At 30.6% G+C, this 18,242-nt stretch overlaps 1 long non-coding RNA gene across 3 annotated transcripts in view; it reads left to right on the top strand.

Moving 5' to 3' along the window:
- Window positions 1-604: 604 nt before the first annotated feature.
- The window catches only part of LOC118197143 (uncharacterized), a 28,394-nt gene continuing 10,756 nt past the window's right edge, over window positions 605-18,242 (top strand). Inside the window, exons 1-2 of one of the 3 annotated variants that reach the window (XR_015040410.1) lie at window positions 605-737; window positions 8,934-9,076. This is a non-coding gene — a long non-coding RNA (uncharacterized LOC118197143). The remainder of the gene's footprint in view (window positions 738-8,933; window positions 9,077-18,242) is intronic. The other 2 variants (XR_004759528.2, XR_004759527.2) reach the window with 2 other exon arrangements.

Below are 18,242 nucleotides of genomic sequence, written 5' to 3'. Positions count from 1 at the left end.
TAAAATATGACCTGTTTTATCCAGCGAAGGGTGCAGCAGTGGAGTTAAGGCGACGCTTTTGCGAGGCGAAAGCCAAAGAAGAAACAACCCAGAGCCCGTGAGGCGAGGTCGATGAACTCGGTACAGTAGCGGGGGTGGTAGCAACGCAAGGAAACGGAGAGCGAAGCAATAAGACGTCTATCTCGAACGCTGTCCCACCTCGGAAATGTTCAAAGCACATAAACAAGCGTTATGAAAGGTCTAAACTAAACCATTTCTGAACATCGCGAAAAAATATAATAAAAAATAAATCAAACTAAACATAAACCAAATGAAAATTTATATGAACCAAATAAACATTTAAGGGAGTCTGAAACCTGTTTTTTCACTGAAATTATGAATAAGTGTAACTAAAATTATATTTTCTATTTTTATATCAACTCTTTTTGATACACAATACTTATAAAGTTATAAACAGCAAAGGCGATGAAGCAAAAGTCGGCAAGCAAAAGATTCTATAACCCTTCGTTTCCTGTAGAAACCGTACAATCGGAGCAAACCGTAGCAGGAACGGTCCGCAGGCTTTGTGAATATGGCATGGAAACACCACTCTTCAACATATCTGTTATGATAGCGGGCAGAAAGACTGAATTCATATTCAGTAGCATTCGAAATAGCAAACAGTCATTGCGTCATCCGAGTGCAAAGAAGAAATTAATATAATTTTATTTGCTTTGTTACAGAAGAAATATCTTTCGGTAGCGGCTAGGATTTATGAAATCTGACAATTATTATATATGCTTATGTATTGCTGATAATTAAATATATGCGTTGGAGAATATAAAATCACGATAAAGTAATTATATGCTGAAAAGAGAAGGTCTGGTTGTAACACGAAATATTTTAGTTTTTGCGATTGTAATAGCTGTTCATAGCGTCCTTTTATGTAGGAAACTTGGCGTCGAAAAACAAAGGGCACCGATTTGTAAACTTTTACCCTTGCATATTGCTTTTGTAACGGAAATTTAAATACTTATGTCATCTATACAAAAAATATGTTTTTATATATTTTTATGCAAAATATTTTTTATTACATTGAATCTTCACCTAACCTAAAGACCGAAAAACTAGAACGCAATTATTATTTCATTAAATAAAATTATGACTAACTGTTCATAAAAAGTTGAAGCATGCTATAATCTTAATTCTGATTTTTCTAAATGGCTTCAAAACAAGTAGCAGAAATAAAGAGAGTAGTTAAAATTCACAATTTTAAGGCTAACACTTTTAAAGTTGGAGATTGTGAAAAATTTATATTTAGTATATTTCCTGATTTTTCACCAGTTATTTGCAAATTCACAGTTCATGTGTATCCCAGGGGCAACAATGCTGATAATTCAGAGTATGTTTCAATTTATTTTGGTGGAATATTAACTGACATCTTTAGCGTGCAATGCACATTGTCTATTTTAGATGTTGACGATAATTTAGTATTATTTCAGTCATTTGAAAATAATGGTGAAAATGTGAATTTTGGCTTAGATCGCTTCATTTTACGAAATACGTTACTTGAAAGACATTATGAGCTCCTACCTGATAATGCCTTAACTATAAGTTTTGAAATAACATATTATTATGCAATTCCAAAGTTATTAGCTGTAAATCAAAAAGTTATAGAATTTCATTTTCTCTATGTGGTATCATTGCATGCATTTGATAAATGTACAGAAAGTGAAATATATTTTTTGCAAGGAAATGATGATGGGACTGTTATACCTGTCAAAAAATCAGTTTTATGCCATCACTCTCCCGTCTTTGCCAGAATGCTTGCTTCTGATATGGTGGAAAGCAAGAGAGATCATGTAAAAATTCTAGATATAGCCCGATGGTCATTGTTAAGACTGGTTTATTTTTTAATTTCTAGCGAGATTGTTTTTAAGTGTACAGATGAATTATATGATTTATATATTATTGCTGATAAATATGTAATTGAAAGCCTGCTTTCTAAATGTAGGAAGTATCTAAAAAGTAATATAGATTATGAGAGTATTTGTTATCTTTTAATATTTTCTGATTTTCATAATGATCATATATTAAAAACATTTGCTTTGTCATATATTGTATCACATTATCATGAGGTGTCAAATACTGCTGAATGGAAATACATGGTGCAAAATAATCCAGACCTTGCTAAAGAAATTACATTTTATGTGTCCACAAATCATCCAGATGATCATCAGGATACTGAGGCAGATAAAAATGACAGTAAATTATTAAATAGTATCTTGGTTGAAAATGACCATGTTCTAGAAGTTGAAGTAGAGGCAATTGTTGAAGAATTAAATGAATTTGACTTTTATCAATAAATTTATATTTTCTGATTAGTTATAACACGTCATTATATTATGTTATAGACTCTAAGCATAAATGAACTTCTATATTGTTTGATGAAAAATTTAAGGCTGATCTTTAGAATATGGTAACTGGTAGTTTGTCTGCATTTTGTTAACCTTTGCTTTGCTAAGAAAAAATAACTGAATAATCTTCATGAATATTTATTATAGTTTATTTTACATCCAAATAGCATACTTCCTCTTCTTACATAAAAATACGAGTGTAGTTTTTAAAGTTTTGACATGTTGCATTTATTCAACCATAAGCACAATCTCCTTTATGAAGTATCCTTACTTGTGAAAGTAAATGCAGTCTCACTGTACATTTTCTGTACAGTGAGACTGCATTTTTTGCATATGAATAGCCCAGCTGGTTATAATATGTGCACTTTTGGTTAATCTTCGAATTATGGTAACTTGGTGATACACAGGGAAAACGTACAAGTGCCCAGTATATTTACTTGGATTTGAATTTAAATCAAATTACCTCTGTTTAACGATTTTACATCCTTACCTGCGGGCACTAAAGAACAATTGTCACACTTTTCTCCAATTTGGAAAGCATTATTATACTATGCAGCAACTTATTCAATAGTCTAAAATATCTTTGTGATATAGGAATTGTTATCTGAAGACTGGCTAATATTTAGCATTGTATGTAATATTCATATACACTTAAACAATGGTTTATTCTAATATTTTTTGCAACATTTCATATATTAAAAATATTAGTTAATGAACTGACACCATCTATTTAAACACATCATTTTATAATAAGCAGTGAAATATTCTAATGATAAGCAACTTATGATTGCATATATAGTGCAATTTTTTTAAAATCTTCAAAATTACACATTACAAAACTACAAAATGTTCATGTTTATTTAATTATAGCCTTAAATTTTTTGCTACTGCTACATACATTTAATTGTAATTTATTATTCTACATTACATTCCAGTTAAAAATACTAGTAGCATTTTATTATGAAGTAATCTAAAAATATAACATCTGCAGGCGATATGTTTAGTACACATACTTGAAAAAATAACAATTGTTATTAATTATATGTTTAAACAATTTAATTTCTAGATTCAGTTGAAATATTAAATTTATATTTCGTAATTATTCACCATCGAAAACTCAATTTATAATGTATTGTCAAATTAAGCATAAGGTAATACATAGTTTTTACTTTGATACTCATTGAATATTTTGAATTTTACTTGCTTTTGTTGTTTTTATTTCACATCATACTTATCTAGTCTCAATGAAATATTTATAAACTGACATGTCTTGTGTGTGATAAATTTGTGAATATAATACTCATTGCAATATTTTTTTAATTGAACTGAATAAATTAATCATATATATTGGTTTGTTAAATGTAATGATAAAAAATTTTGAATTCCCATTGTATGAGAAAATGTTAAATATGCAGCATTTTATAAAAGTTTTGCAATTTTATTTTATTATTATTTTTACTCAGTGTTACATTATTAAATTCAGATTGTAGTTAATAATATGAATGAAAGTAAAATACTGTTCTTCCCTTTTTCTCATCTGAGATTTTCTCCATGTCAGGATTTCTTTATATCGAGTGCCCTTGGGCTTTATTTCTGGAACCGGCAACATTGCTCTTCGCAATAGCTCGGTCAATTATAGAGTCTAAGTCTAAAATACTGTTCCTACAAGTTAACCAAACATAAAACAATGCAGTTACAGATATATTAATATAAGTGACCAGAAATGGTAAATAAAATTAATACTATAATGAACAAGTCTACTTGACAAGAAAGCAGAAATTGAAACTATACTTTTATCATAATTTTTTAATTTATAAATGAACTTTCAGAAGTTCCAGTACCTGATGTCGGTGGTATTTAAGCATATTGTAGCCAAAGCACCTTCTAACATTTTTTTAATATAGAGTGGAATCCCTTTTAACTTGCAGCAATAGAACTACACCAGTTTATTGGATAATTAAGTACATATTTCTATAAATTACTTGTTCATGTTTTGTGATGCCATGTATTAAAATTACAACATCCAAAGTTAGTAGGTCATGTTTTTGATCTATCAGCCACAATTAAGTAAATAATGAAAATCATACAGATTTGAAATGCATAACATGATTTTGTATTTCAGAAAAACAAAATTCAACATCTTAAAATTGCCACATGAATATTACGAATTTCTTAATATGATGGCATGAAACTTCAAATGTCTACTACTTATTTATAATATTGTTACCATTATTTTAAAATTTTGCTTTGTATATAATAAAGCTTCATAACATCATGTAGTAACATAAAATTTTGCTTTGTATATAATAAAGCTTTATAACATCATGTACTAACATAGATGAATGTTACTCAGGAAACCTTACGATGATCTACAATCTTACCTCAGCTTCTATCCATGTAACTTTCTTGCTCTATATGTTGTCTTTATCTTCATTTTCCCCCTTTTCCCATTGTACATGTCTCACTATTCCATTGCCATCTTGAGAAAGTAAGATGAGAACAAAATTGTCTACATCTATCCAAACCGTTTCTTCACCAACACTAATATTCTCCAGGCATATAAGTAAATCCTAGATGTCAGCGTGGGTGCCAGATATATTTTAAAATCAAGAGAATCTTTGCAACTCAATCCATTATCTACTAACACAATTTACACCAACAGTGATGTAAAGTAATGTTCTTTATATTTTTCCAAGCAAAAACCAAGTATTGCAATGTGATTTGTTTCATAAAGTCGGGCACTATCTTCAAAGATCACACATTCGACTTACTAAAAGGGGATTGGTAGTTCAGCTTTATATTTTAGATAATTTATTGGTTAAATAAGGCTTGTTATCTTAGGCAGCAGAAAGATAATACAAATGTTTTGTACATGTAAGTAAAATTTGTAGTCCATTACATATTTAATTTTTTTTTTTTTTTTTTAAATTTCATAGACCTAATAAAATTTGGTTTTCAATTTAAACTTTCAAATGTGCCACTATTTTGATATTGCTGGTTAACTAGGTGACAGTTAAGAGGGATTTTATTAATGTGTATTAAAGTTGGCACTGAAGCATGTAGAAGATGTGTATTATTTGTAATAACTTTTTCTGCTTGTAAATATTTTAAATGAGTGAAATTCAGTAAGAAATGAAACTACTGATAGCTAAATATAAATTACCGATTTGACAACAGATTGTCTGATGATGAAAACTAAGTTTTCTAGGTGTCTACTATTTTGGCAGACTCATTATGCTACTAATTTTTTGCAGAGTTGCAAATTACGTCTGTAACCAATCCTTTAACGTAAACTGTTGGACTAACTGTGACAGCAAGGCTAACAGAAACTGTTGGACTAACTGTGACAGTAAGGCTAGCATAAACTGTTGGACTAACTGTGACAGCAAGGCTAACATAAACTGTTGGACTAACTGTGACAGCAAGGCTAACATAAACTGTTGGACTAACTGTGACAGCAAGGCTAACGTAAACTGTTGGACTAACTGTGACAGCAAGGCTGCCCTCTGGTGAGTAGCCAGAGAAGTACTTCAGTAAAAGCCAAGGCCCCCACTTGATAGGTTGTACCAGACAGTTGCTCTGTAATTTTTCTTAAAGTTAAATGTAATGTCCGTGTGTAACTTAAACCTGTTAATAAATATTTGTTACACTATACCGGACTCTTCTATGACCCTATCTAAAACGACCCCTTTACACGCCTGATTTAATAAAGTGTTTGTAAAATTTATAGAAAGATAAAAATTGTAAAAGCTTACAAAAAAACATTAATTATTTTATATTGAAACATTGTTGCTCAACATATTCATTTCTGTTTCAATACAGTAGAAAGTAGCAGTAACACATTTATTTTATATGTTAACTTGGCCTTATGCAATATTTTAATGTTCAGCACTTGAACACTTAAAAACTGCAGTCTATTTAGCTAAGAAATATGTATGTTTTGTTGGCCTCTGTTTTTCTGATGATTATATAATCAGTGACTTCAAGTCAATGAATGATTGTGTTAGCGATTATATTTATTTTTCATCTTAGCTATCATTTAAAAAATTTTACATATGAAAATAATGTTAAATATTTAAACTAATTCAATTTTCAATAAATCTATTTATTGCATTTATGCAACCCAGTGTTTAAAAAAATACTTATACAGTAAGAAGTCCGAAATCCGGACCTTAAAGCCACCAACAAACTGTTTGTAGGAATTTTTTTTAATACTATACGCACACGCGTTTGATTTTTTCCTCTGTAAGAAAGCATGTAGAGAATCCCGATTCTTAATTTCACTTCGTTGCTGAATAAAATACCTCGTTATTGAAGAAACAATCATTTTAGAATAAATTTTGTGGGGCCAATAATTTGGCTTCATTAGCTGCATATCTGCTTTTCCAATTAATGGATTTTGTAAAGAAATGTGGAGAAGCGGTAATAAGTGAAGATGATATAACAGATGTTTTTCATTGCAATGACAATGTTCCAATCATCAATCAATTAACGGACGGCGAAATCTGTAGTATGGTTCTAGATCCAGAAAATACCATTACCGATAGTGAAGAAAGTGATGAGAGGTTATTAAAAACGAAAATATTTCGATTAACAAGTTAGTCGGAATTCTTGATGCAGCAACTACAGGGCTTGAACGGTGGGTCTTTGTATAACTGAACAAGAAATTATGCTTGTCTACAGAATTGAAGAGAAAGCACAAAAAATGAAGCAACTTAAACAATTTATATTCAAAGAAATGTTTAATAAAGTAAACAGAAAAGTATGAATTTTATTTTATTTTTTTTTTTTTTTGTAAATTTTGATACCCTTTAGATCATAGATGTTTCATTATTTCATAAATTACCATTTTTAATTTTATAATTTCTGCATGCCATCTCACTAGATTTAAAATGATGATCCAAATCCGGAATTGTCGAAGTCCGGATGTTGTACTGCTCGTGTGAAAATCTGCAGACTTGGTACTACTAGTGATAGAATTACAAAAAAGTGCTTTTGAATAAACTTTATAAGCATATTAAAAAGAAAGGGCAAGATAAAGCAGTTCATTTTAAAATTTGGAAAATAAAATTTTAAAAAAAAAGCATTTGAGAAAGTTGAGTTAACTCAAACTAAAATTTCAAGCATTTAAATAAGATAAATAAGGTGGTGTATGAAATGCAATTCTTTTTTATTAGACATTTTCTCCATTGAAATATTAGAAAATGAATGCGAAGTTAACTATCTGAACACGGAAAGTGAGTTTAATGCAGAATGTGTATATGATTTTGTTTCAGAACCAGTTGCAAATCAACCTTTACATTTGTCACAATCCTCTGACATGTCTTCCAATACTGCACATTAGAAGTGCATGATAAGAGCATTGAGTTATCCTATATTTGCAGGCTTTGTTATGAGTACTTTAGCATTTAAATAATCAGGGCTATATGGAGCTCCACTTTCATAATATTCAACTCACTAATAAGAGTATCTTATTTATCTGAAAGCAGTCATAAATGTAAAATGAAAAAAAAAAAATCAGTTTATAAAATATTGATTAGCTTTATAAACACATAATATTTTAAAGTGTGAAAAATAAATACAGTGAAAAGTCGTCAATTCGGACACCTATAATGCGGAATGATCTATAATCCGGACCTCAAAACTGAAACCTTTCTGCGCATGCGCCGCGTTGACACATGCGCATAGGCGTTTACGCGTGCACATAAGACCTTTTACGACTGTGCATATGAGTGTGCGCAAGTGTAGAATACGTTTTCGCGTGCACGTTTTATGTATAATAGACTTATAAGCTAAAATTATCTAATTATCTATTTCAGTTAATGTTGATGATTGCGTTGTTCCTTAATTTTCGAATTGGATCCGGCTTGTTATTTTTTGCAGACTGTAAGAGCAATTTTATAAAAGTAAGCTTAAACTTGCGATTATATCAAATAGAATTTTCGATATATATTTGTTAATATGTAAAGGATCTAAAGCGAAAGTATGTTTTGAAATCCGAAATCTGTTTATCAATTTCATGCTGCTCAGCGGGGGGAACGCCGCGGCGGGCGCGTAATGAATTGGAAGTTGATCTGTCAGCACTATCCTTATCTTCAGTGCAGATGTTTTTATTTTATTTGGCTCATAATTTCTTACCAAATGTAATATTTCATCTCGATATGCTCTGTCTTTGATATGATTTAAAACAAGTTCCTCGTCATTATAATTCGCTTCCGTTAGCGAAGAAAAGTGACAGAGGTTATTGAAAACGAAAAAATTTCGATTGACAAATTAGTCGGTGTTCTCGACACAGCAATTATAGGACTTGAACAGCGGAACTTTGTAACTGAACAAGAAATTATGTCTGTTTAATAGAATTAAAGAGAAAGTATTATCACATGAAACGAAGCAAAACTTAAACAACTTACATTGAAAGAAATGTTTACTAAAGTAAACAAATAAATATTAAGCTTTTTCTTTTTGCAAATTTTGATACCGTTTAGATCATAATTGTTCTTTATTTCATAAATTACGGTTTCATATTTTTAATTTTAGAATTTCTGCATGCCATCTTACGAGATTTAAACTGATGATCTATAATCCGGAATTGCCGAAGTCCCGACGAGTCCGGATTAACGACTTTTGACTGTAGAAGCAAAGCTATGATGGACCTTTTAAGCTTGGTGAATGCTGTACAAGTAAGTTAGTAAGAGCAACTTTGTAATGTAAAGAGCTTTCTTTTTGTTATAAACTGAGTACTGTTATTTGTTTATTGTCATGTGACATCTGTTATATATTGTTAGATGTTAAGGGGTCATATATGCTCCATGATATATTTCTCTTCAAATGGCACTAACATATCTCAAAACAATGTGTGGTGCCATCAAGAAAAAATTGTGCTTATTGATTGAAGAACTTTCCAAACAGATGCACCATATGGACTAATTGTTTAATTTTCTTAATCTGAATTTTATAGAGCATCTACGGAATATTATAAAATGAGTGTTTAATGTCCTGGATCTGAATCAATATCCATAGTCTGCCAACCAAGATGTATAAAGACAGATTTTTACGGATCCCTATCATGAATACAAATCATCTCAATGCCAAACACGGACCAATGAAATATTAATAAAATGGTTGCAATTCAGTAAATAATGGATATATAGGGAAGAAGTACACTAGGAGAATAATTTAGAGGTCATAGTTTAATTTTAAACAATATATTCTACGTAATTCAGTTTTTCTTTTACTTGTTAATGATCCCATACTTAATATGTTTGCACATTTTTTAACTATTACACTTAGAAGAAATTATTGGTTGTATATTTGGTCATAATTTATAAGTGCTTGTAATTTGACTTCAGTCATACAAAAGTCATCATTAGGTGTACAATAGTTGTCTCAAACTGATGGCCTGCAGGCCGATGCAGCTCTCAAACCAATTTTGCATGATACATGAACACATTTCAACTATGCATAAGTTGTAAATACAGTTCCTTAAAATTGTAGACATATAGCTATGGTCCAATCTTACGTGTGAGACTATTATTGAAGGAGGAAAATTTGAATTTATAGATTTTGTCTTTGTCACTGAATGCATGAAAGCTAGGCTATGTGAAAATGTAATGCAATGGCTATATAAGCAAAAATCTGATGTAGGCATCATGACTTCCTTGTATGGCATCATGAAAAAAAATCCCTTTTTAATCTGTTTTGGAATAAAGAGTCCTTTATTCTGTTTGTATGTACAGATGTCACATAAAAAATCATCCATATATTTTCGGGGATGGTCAAAATGGATATTGCCGTTTTTCATGATACCCGTAATATTTTTCGATTTCAATAATAACTTCTGTTACTTTATACAATGAAGTAAAAATATAATGAATAGATTTTGCCACTGTCACTGTTTCCATTTAAGCCAGACTATGCCAAGGGTGGGTCTTTCCCTTAGCATAGCATGTAACATATTGCCAGACTCTTATGTGAACCTCATATCCAAACAGAAACACAGCCTATCATATGACAATGGTTAGGAATGATACTGATTCAACCAGATTATTACACTTCCTACCTGTTAATCAAAATTGTACAGTAACCCATCAAGATTTAGGTTAGTTTTGACATGATTTTCTTTCCAGAAATCAATAATAAGTAAAATATAACACCAAAAATTAAAAGAAATACAGTTAAGATGCTTGTGTCATTAAATGTAATAAAGAATGAAAAATATTTGACCTCATGAATTCAGTGATAAACCTGGTTGCCAGCAAAGCACTAAAAATATCACAGCATATTTATAGCTAACAATTTGAAAATATGCAGAATTAGCACAATTAATTTTTCTGCCTATCTTACCTCAACATTTGTACAATGCAGTGAACTATTTCATACTCTGTGATTTACATAAAGGAATTTATGGAAACATGCTTTCAGATGTTGGATATGAATATAAAGTAGCTAAAGAAAAATTACATCTGTCATTTATTACAATGTTACTTTGCAGAAGATAATTTTTACAATCGGTGATATTTCCATAGCTTTTAAATTGGAGGAAACTATCCATACTAGGAAAAGGAATTTTTTAATTAAAACCATGTTACTGAATGTGTACAAAGTAGTAAACAAAATAAATAAAGGAAAGTCTGAAAGGGTTCCGATTTTAAATCACCCTAAAGGGCTCTTAAAATTTAATATGGCCCAAATGGAATTACGGTTGGTTACTTTATTTGATTATGGCAAAGCACGCAAATGCTGTCTGCCTAAAGGGATGGGTGCCTTCATGGAGGACTTTCTACGAGAAGCAGGCTCATATATACATTATGCATGGGGAAAATCACAAAAATGCACATGCAAAAAGGCCATTTGCCTGGAATTAAACCTAGGTTGGAACTATTGGTGTTTTGTGATTTTACTGCTCATAGGCCCCAGGCAGAATAGTGAAACATTTTATATGATATTAGATGGATATGCATTTGGATTAACATGAGAACATTGTATATACTTTGTATACTTAAAAAGTGAAAAATAAGTAATGCAATTCTATAAAAATTTTTTAATTAGGTATATCATGAATTAAATGCACCTTTGCCAACCTGTGACACTAAAAAATTAGAGCAATTTTTTAAGAGATGAAAATGTTCTCAATGACAAAAAGATTTTTTAAATGATATATTTATTTTAATCAGTGAACTTTAAATAATCATTAATTAATATTTAAAAGTTCAGGTATTAATTTTTAGATGCAAATAGTGAAAGTAATTATTTTTACATGTAATTTTTAAATGCAAATTGTACAAAAGTACTACAGTCAAATACCGAAAATCCGCCAACCTGAAATCCGCACTGCCTCTCAAAATATAAACATTCAGTTTATAGTCTCCAGAAACTGCAACATGGAGTACAAAATATCGAAGAAAAAATACTTACCGAATAATGACGTCATAATTACCAAATAATAATGAGTCATAATGGAAATAACAAATTATTGACATCATGATAAAAGTTCTTTTTCGCTCTAATCTCCGTCGAGGTAAAAAAGCAGACGATTCACTCAAATCTTCTTTCAAGTTCACGATTCACGTTGTTGTATTTTCTGAGCTTTGTTATTTCATGAGATTATTTAGTGCTGTCTTTTTTTTTATCCGGATATTTTGTGGATAAATTAAGAATATTTTAAATTTCAGCCCTTTTTAATACAATGACAGAAAAGACATGCACACATGATTTTACTGCTTGCAACGTTAACATGTTGCATTGACAGTAATGCAAAAAGTGCAAATTCTGCAAAAAATGGAGGCAGGTGCCACTCTTTGGTTTATAGCAGAATCGTATGGAATTGTGACACTATGGTGTATGATACACGGAAAAATAAAGAAAAGCTACTGAAATTTTACAGCAACAGTGATTCTAACACCGGAATCCGAAAGAGGAAATCTTTGCATGAGGCGAAATAGGCAAACCTGGATGCTGTGTACATATAATATAATGAATAATATAATCAGTTTATATATGTAATAATAATTTAACGCATATAATAAATTATTGCAGTAATTTTATTAAATGTATTTAAAACACTTATTTATTTTGCACTTTGAGTCTGAATATTACGATTTATCTTCTCTGTCTTGAAATCCGCACAACCTCTGGTCCCAAGCTTTGCGGATTTCTAGACTTTTACTGTATTTGCATTTAAAAATAATAACTTTTATTATTTGTCTCTTTTAATAGAAAAATAATAATTTAATCAGTTTCCATACAAATGCTAGAACAGTGGTAGATTCTGCTTTCATTAAGAAATTTTGCTCATAGCAGTTGCCATATAAGCCTGGTTTCCCTAAGAAATCTTTTTCTAATGTGCCAATACTAATACTGGATCTAAATGCTGTGCTTGTTTAGTAACAACACTGAAAATCCTCTTGCAATTTGCATTATTGGGGAATTATCAGGATAGCCGACATTATTCTAGACACTATAGTGTAATTGAAAAATCACAATTTAAAAAAATTCTATCAGCATCTAGAAACATCTGAAACTTCAGATGTAATACTATTTCATTGTTGACTGGAAATTTATGTAGGATGTAATCACATGTTCACTTCAATCAATAACTGAAGATTTATTTTTAATACCCATTTCTTTAAGAATTATAGCCATTTTGTCCATGCACTTGAGTATTTCTTAGTAATTTTGTTATCTGGAAACATTTTTTCTAAATAAAGCTGCAGCATGATTTGATGCATTCAGTAGCAGGTTATGCTCCAGTAAAAAAGGCAATAGAAGGCTGCAGTAACAGGCATTTTACATTAGTAACTTTTTAGTCCTTTGTTTTTACTGTAAAATTTACCTTTATATTTTTTCCCAATACAACTCATGTTGTCCTTGTGCAAGCGCATTTTAAAACACTGGCCCTTCACCACGCGAAATCTGGAAAATGACAAATGGTACACATCACAAATGTTTTATATTTTCTTGATGAAATACAAGAAAAAATCATTTGTGTACCATTTTTGGTTTAATCCTAGTATACGAGATTTGGCAACTTTTGGTAACATCATTACAAGCAGTAAACCGGTCATTTTGGTGTTTGCGACAATTTTCAAAATTGTGCCAAGGCCGTATCATATACTAGAATTTTACTCCATTCTTTAAACATACATGAGTATTTTTACGCCACGATCTTGCTTTGTGCTCACTGGCTAATGCCAGACAAAGAATATAAATGGGAGAAGGCAAGCTCTCACAGATATAATGTAAACCACCCTGTCTCACCTCAGATGACTTTTGAACCCAGTATATGGAATACATTCTTGAAATGCTAGTGAAGTAGGAAGCATATAATCTACTATTTGAGAATTAGGTTTTGTTGTTACCTATACTCGACATCTTTATTCTGCAATGTGCTTTGCATACAATTTTATTTTTATTTTAAAGAAATATTTTTTGTTTTACAATAATTTTTGTACTTAAATATTTAATAAATGGTTACTATAACATTAATAATTCTCATGCATATTATTTCTCATTTCATATCAATAATTCTAATAATATTAAATTATGCTTTCAATTTAAATGTTTGTGGTTCTTAATACACTTCTATAAATAAATTTATAGATGTAACATTTATCAGTATTAAAAATAATATAAAACATCACAGACTAGCGAGAAGCAAAGCCTTCATAGTGGTTACCCTCCCAAATACTGCCCATGTCCTTGACTGCTTGGTTTTAGGTGAATGGTGAAGGAGGGACTTTTCACCTCCCAACTGTTAGAGCATAAGGATGTAATCAAAGACATAGGTAAAATTACAGCAAGTTGTTATTAATAAAAGATGTTAATTAGGATAGTTTAATGCCTCTGAATATGTTTTCAAGTTCCTTTATTGTGCAAAAATTTCAATAAAAATTTTATTGGATAGTATTTTTTAACTATTTCACAATTAGATTTAGGTTTTAAGACATGAGTAAATTTGGAATTGCTTCTGTTAGATATTATTTTGTTCTTATCAGGAGATGGTTTTTAGGGCTGCCTATTTTGTGTCTAGCATTATTGTTATGTTGAAAGTTGAGAGATTTGGTGAAGTTTTATTTTTATAAATTTTGGGCAGCCATCAGTTCTTAAAAGTAAGGCAGAGAATCTACACTGCATAAGAAAACTTCATACTGAGATACTTTCATATGTTCCTCATTTCTTCAATATAATTTTAAAATAAAATATTCCAATGAGAATATCCAATTTAGTCGTTCGTTACATGCAATACTTTTAATACCTTCTGTTATTGCTCACTTGTCTGACTTAATGGTCAGGCCAAGCACACGAGCTTCCTCGTCGCAAAAAGCATGAGTTTTATGCCTGTTGTTGGCAACAGCCTTGAGCACCTTCTAGGTGACAGTGCAATTTAACTCAGTTCTTAGAGGAACATCAGGGGATGGGTCCAAGGGTCTCCTACCCTTCTTTCCCTACCACCAACCTCTCGAGAGGACTTCCAGCTCGCCATATATTTAAAGTGCCCCCATGCCACACAGACACTATACATTTACAAACTTCCAGGCACTTCGGCGCGGCAGTCAGCGAGGCTAATCACAATACCGTTGGGTGTACCGGGGTTGTCGACTGCTTTGTACTCTCACACATAAAGCAGAAGTGTGCCATAATGTCTCACTGATGAACAACTCTGGTCTTCTTTTATTCAAAATCTGGAGGGAAAAACCAAGCACTTTCAAATACCAAAAATCACTTTTTGTGTGCAAATAACAGTGTGAAGCTATATAAAAATCGTGAGAATTTTTAATAAGAGAAAGTCAGAAGAAATATGTTGTAAATGGGGTTGGCTGGAGTACCAGGGGGAGGGGCAAAGTGAAAGTGTCATACCAAAATTGAAAGAGTTGGCAACTCTACACATGCATTTTTAAAAAAGTCTTAATTACATCTATTACTTTTAAATATTTCAGTTTGTTAATTAATAACAGACAGATAAAATATAAAAGAATAATATCTTACATTTTACCATATGGCAACAACCTCAAATGAAAAGTGAAACAGTGCAAAATCTTGTTTGGAAACTAATAGTCCTTTTGGGGTAAAAAAACCTATTTGACGCATTTTATTCACCAGATACTACAACTTAGTGGCTTCAAAATGATTAGAAAAACCCTGAAATATGTTTCAAACATTTTAACAAGAGAACATACAACATATTGCATGATAATATAAACATTACACATACCAAGAATGGAAAGCACTCTGTGCAGAAAAACTAAAATTTAAGTTCAAATAGGGATGAAGTTATAAGATAGCTAGGTTTCAAGGTAGCTTATATTGTTCACAATGCTTTAAACAGTAAGTATTCAGAATTTGGTTCAGATTGATCACACATTTTAAGAATTTAAAGAAGAAATACTTAAAGAGAGAGATATCTGATTGCATTAGGAATCTGATTGCATAGGTTGTTTGAAAAGGGAAACTGCAAGCTTTCCTGCCTTAAATATAGTTTAACTACACAGTTTCTCAAAATTAGATAATCTTATGAAAAACAATTTCAGACTTGGAGAGAAGGAAGAGAAAGTTTTGTAAATATAAAATTTCAACTATTTATATAACCTTTACAGAGCATAAAGGATAATAATAAAATGTTTATTAGCTTTAAGAAATTAAATATAAAGTTCCATACATTTACTTGTAAAATTCATGATGTTGGATATAATTAGTAATTAAAATCTACATAAAGATAAGTAATTTTAATGAGCCCCAAATTACTAAAACGTGTTGTTTTACTCTGTCCACAACCAACGAAAGCAGTTTTTCCCTTCATTTTATCCTTAAATGAGTGAAAAACATTCAAGATTTGCTCAGCATAGGGCATTAAAGAGTAATATAAGTCAAATTTAAATATTCAATGAATTTCGCATATAAAAGTGTGAAACTTTTCGTATTTAATTTATTTAAAGCATAATGAACACCACTAATGAAATGTCTTTCTCAAAAGGAGCTGTTTAAAAAGTTCTATTTTATTCTTAAGAATCCTCTCACTGAAGTGCTGAAATTTAGTTTCATAAATCTTTGTAACCTTTTTTAAGAAAAGTCTGTAACTGGAAGTATATGCCCAGACTAAGTATTAAAGAAAATAAAGTCTGTAGCCACCTTTTTTTAAATACATAATAAAATTTATATCCTAAATAAATATAAATAACAAGTTAAAAATGTTTCAAAACATTAGAAGTACCATTCATTAACTGCAGATGCAGCTACAGCCATTTTATTTTATAATTTAGTAATAATTTTACATTACATTAATTTCATTTTGTGCTTTTGCAGTTGAGGGTGATGGTTCGATGAAACCACCAAAACTAGTCATGTGAAAATATAATGCTGATTTTTGTTTGACTTCTATATTAAATTACTGCACATTTCAATCTAATCTTGCAGTACAACTGTGGCAAATAATTTTGGACATTTTTTTTTCAAATGCTGTTGCAACATTTCTAGATTCTATCTCTTTTTAAAAAAGATGATTGCTATTTCAATATATACAGTCAAATTTGATTACTCAAATTCAGAAAAGAATATATATTCAAATTTAAATGAATTTAAACATAAAATTTAAATGAACATAATTTTAAAATTAACTAGCAAACACAGTTAAAATGATGTTAACAATGATATAAAATACTTGTCGTAATTGCTGTAACCATGTTTAGACATAAAGTACAGGAACTTTCACACATGATCCATCTGCTTCACAGCTACAGCTAGAATAGATGGTTTCATCATCACTTTGCTGTCTTTTATTGGTTTCCACATGGTTGCTTTATTCAGAATTGACTTGTAGATTATGGAAGATTGAAAGGAAGGTCTTTATTGCAACATGGCTTGGTGGAGATTTTCAACATTTCTCTAATTTTAAGGCTGTTTTCATGCCAGGGTTTGGCAACAATTTTGGCCTCATTCCATTCAATTATTGAGTGTGGATGCTGGGCAAAGTATTTGACCAAAGATGTGTTGTTTTCATTGATGAACTAGTTGGCTTATGCTCGTCAATTCTTATTGTCAGTTTTCTGGATGTAGAGCCGGTATATTAAGCTTCTGTGCTTGTATCTTCACTGTAAATCAGGATAATATATACATCTGAACTATCTATTGTGGCAAAGTCTGATTTATCTAATCTTAACAATTTCCAGATAGATGAAAGTAGATTAGCATCAACTGTGATCAGATTAATTTAAAAAAAAATCTGATATGACATGCGTCATGTGGAGTATCTGTTTGATACACCACATGACTTCCTTGTACGGAATAACAAATTGTACATACTTTCTGCTGCATTTCATTTAAACTGATTTCCTCTTTCATTAGGGATATATTTTTCATTCAATTAATTCTGTTCTCAGTTCGCGGCAAGGCAAAAATACATAAAACCCCAAAATGTCTTCATTAAAGATTGAAAAATATACGGTAAAAAAAATAAAACACCAAATACAGTTAAAACAATGAAAAAAACAATTTTTACAGTTAAAATTAAGAGTTTCTATGCAAAAACAAGCAATTCGGCCAGCAGGCAACAAGTCAGATTTTTCGGTGCACAAAAATGAAAGTTTAATTTTGGTTCCAATCAACAAAATGACACTGAAGGTGCAGAAACTGAATTAACTATTCTGCTAAGTTTCAAATGTACACAAATATGAATGCTAAGCAAAAATTAGGCTTAGCCATACTTAAACAACTTTTAAACTGTTGATAATTCTACAATTTTTTTCTGCAGATTAACTGAAGGCATAAAAATCTTAAGAGAAAGATAAGAACAAGATAAGTCTATCATTTTTAAAGCAAAAACTGTGCAATTTACCAACTTATAAGAATAAAAAA

This window comes from Stegodyphus dumicola, chromosome 3 (assembly GCF_044657685.1).
Source record: "Stegodyphus dumicola isolate Sdum_Otavi_A_Nest chromosome 3, ASM4465768v1".
Lineage (NCBI taxonomy): Eukaryota > Metazoa > Arthropoda > Arachnida > Araneae > Eresidae > Stegodyphus > Stegodyphus dumicola.
Note: the sequence above shows the minus strand (reverse complement) of the source record. Positions and strands in the feature narration are given on the sequence as shown.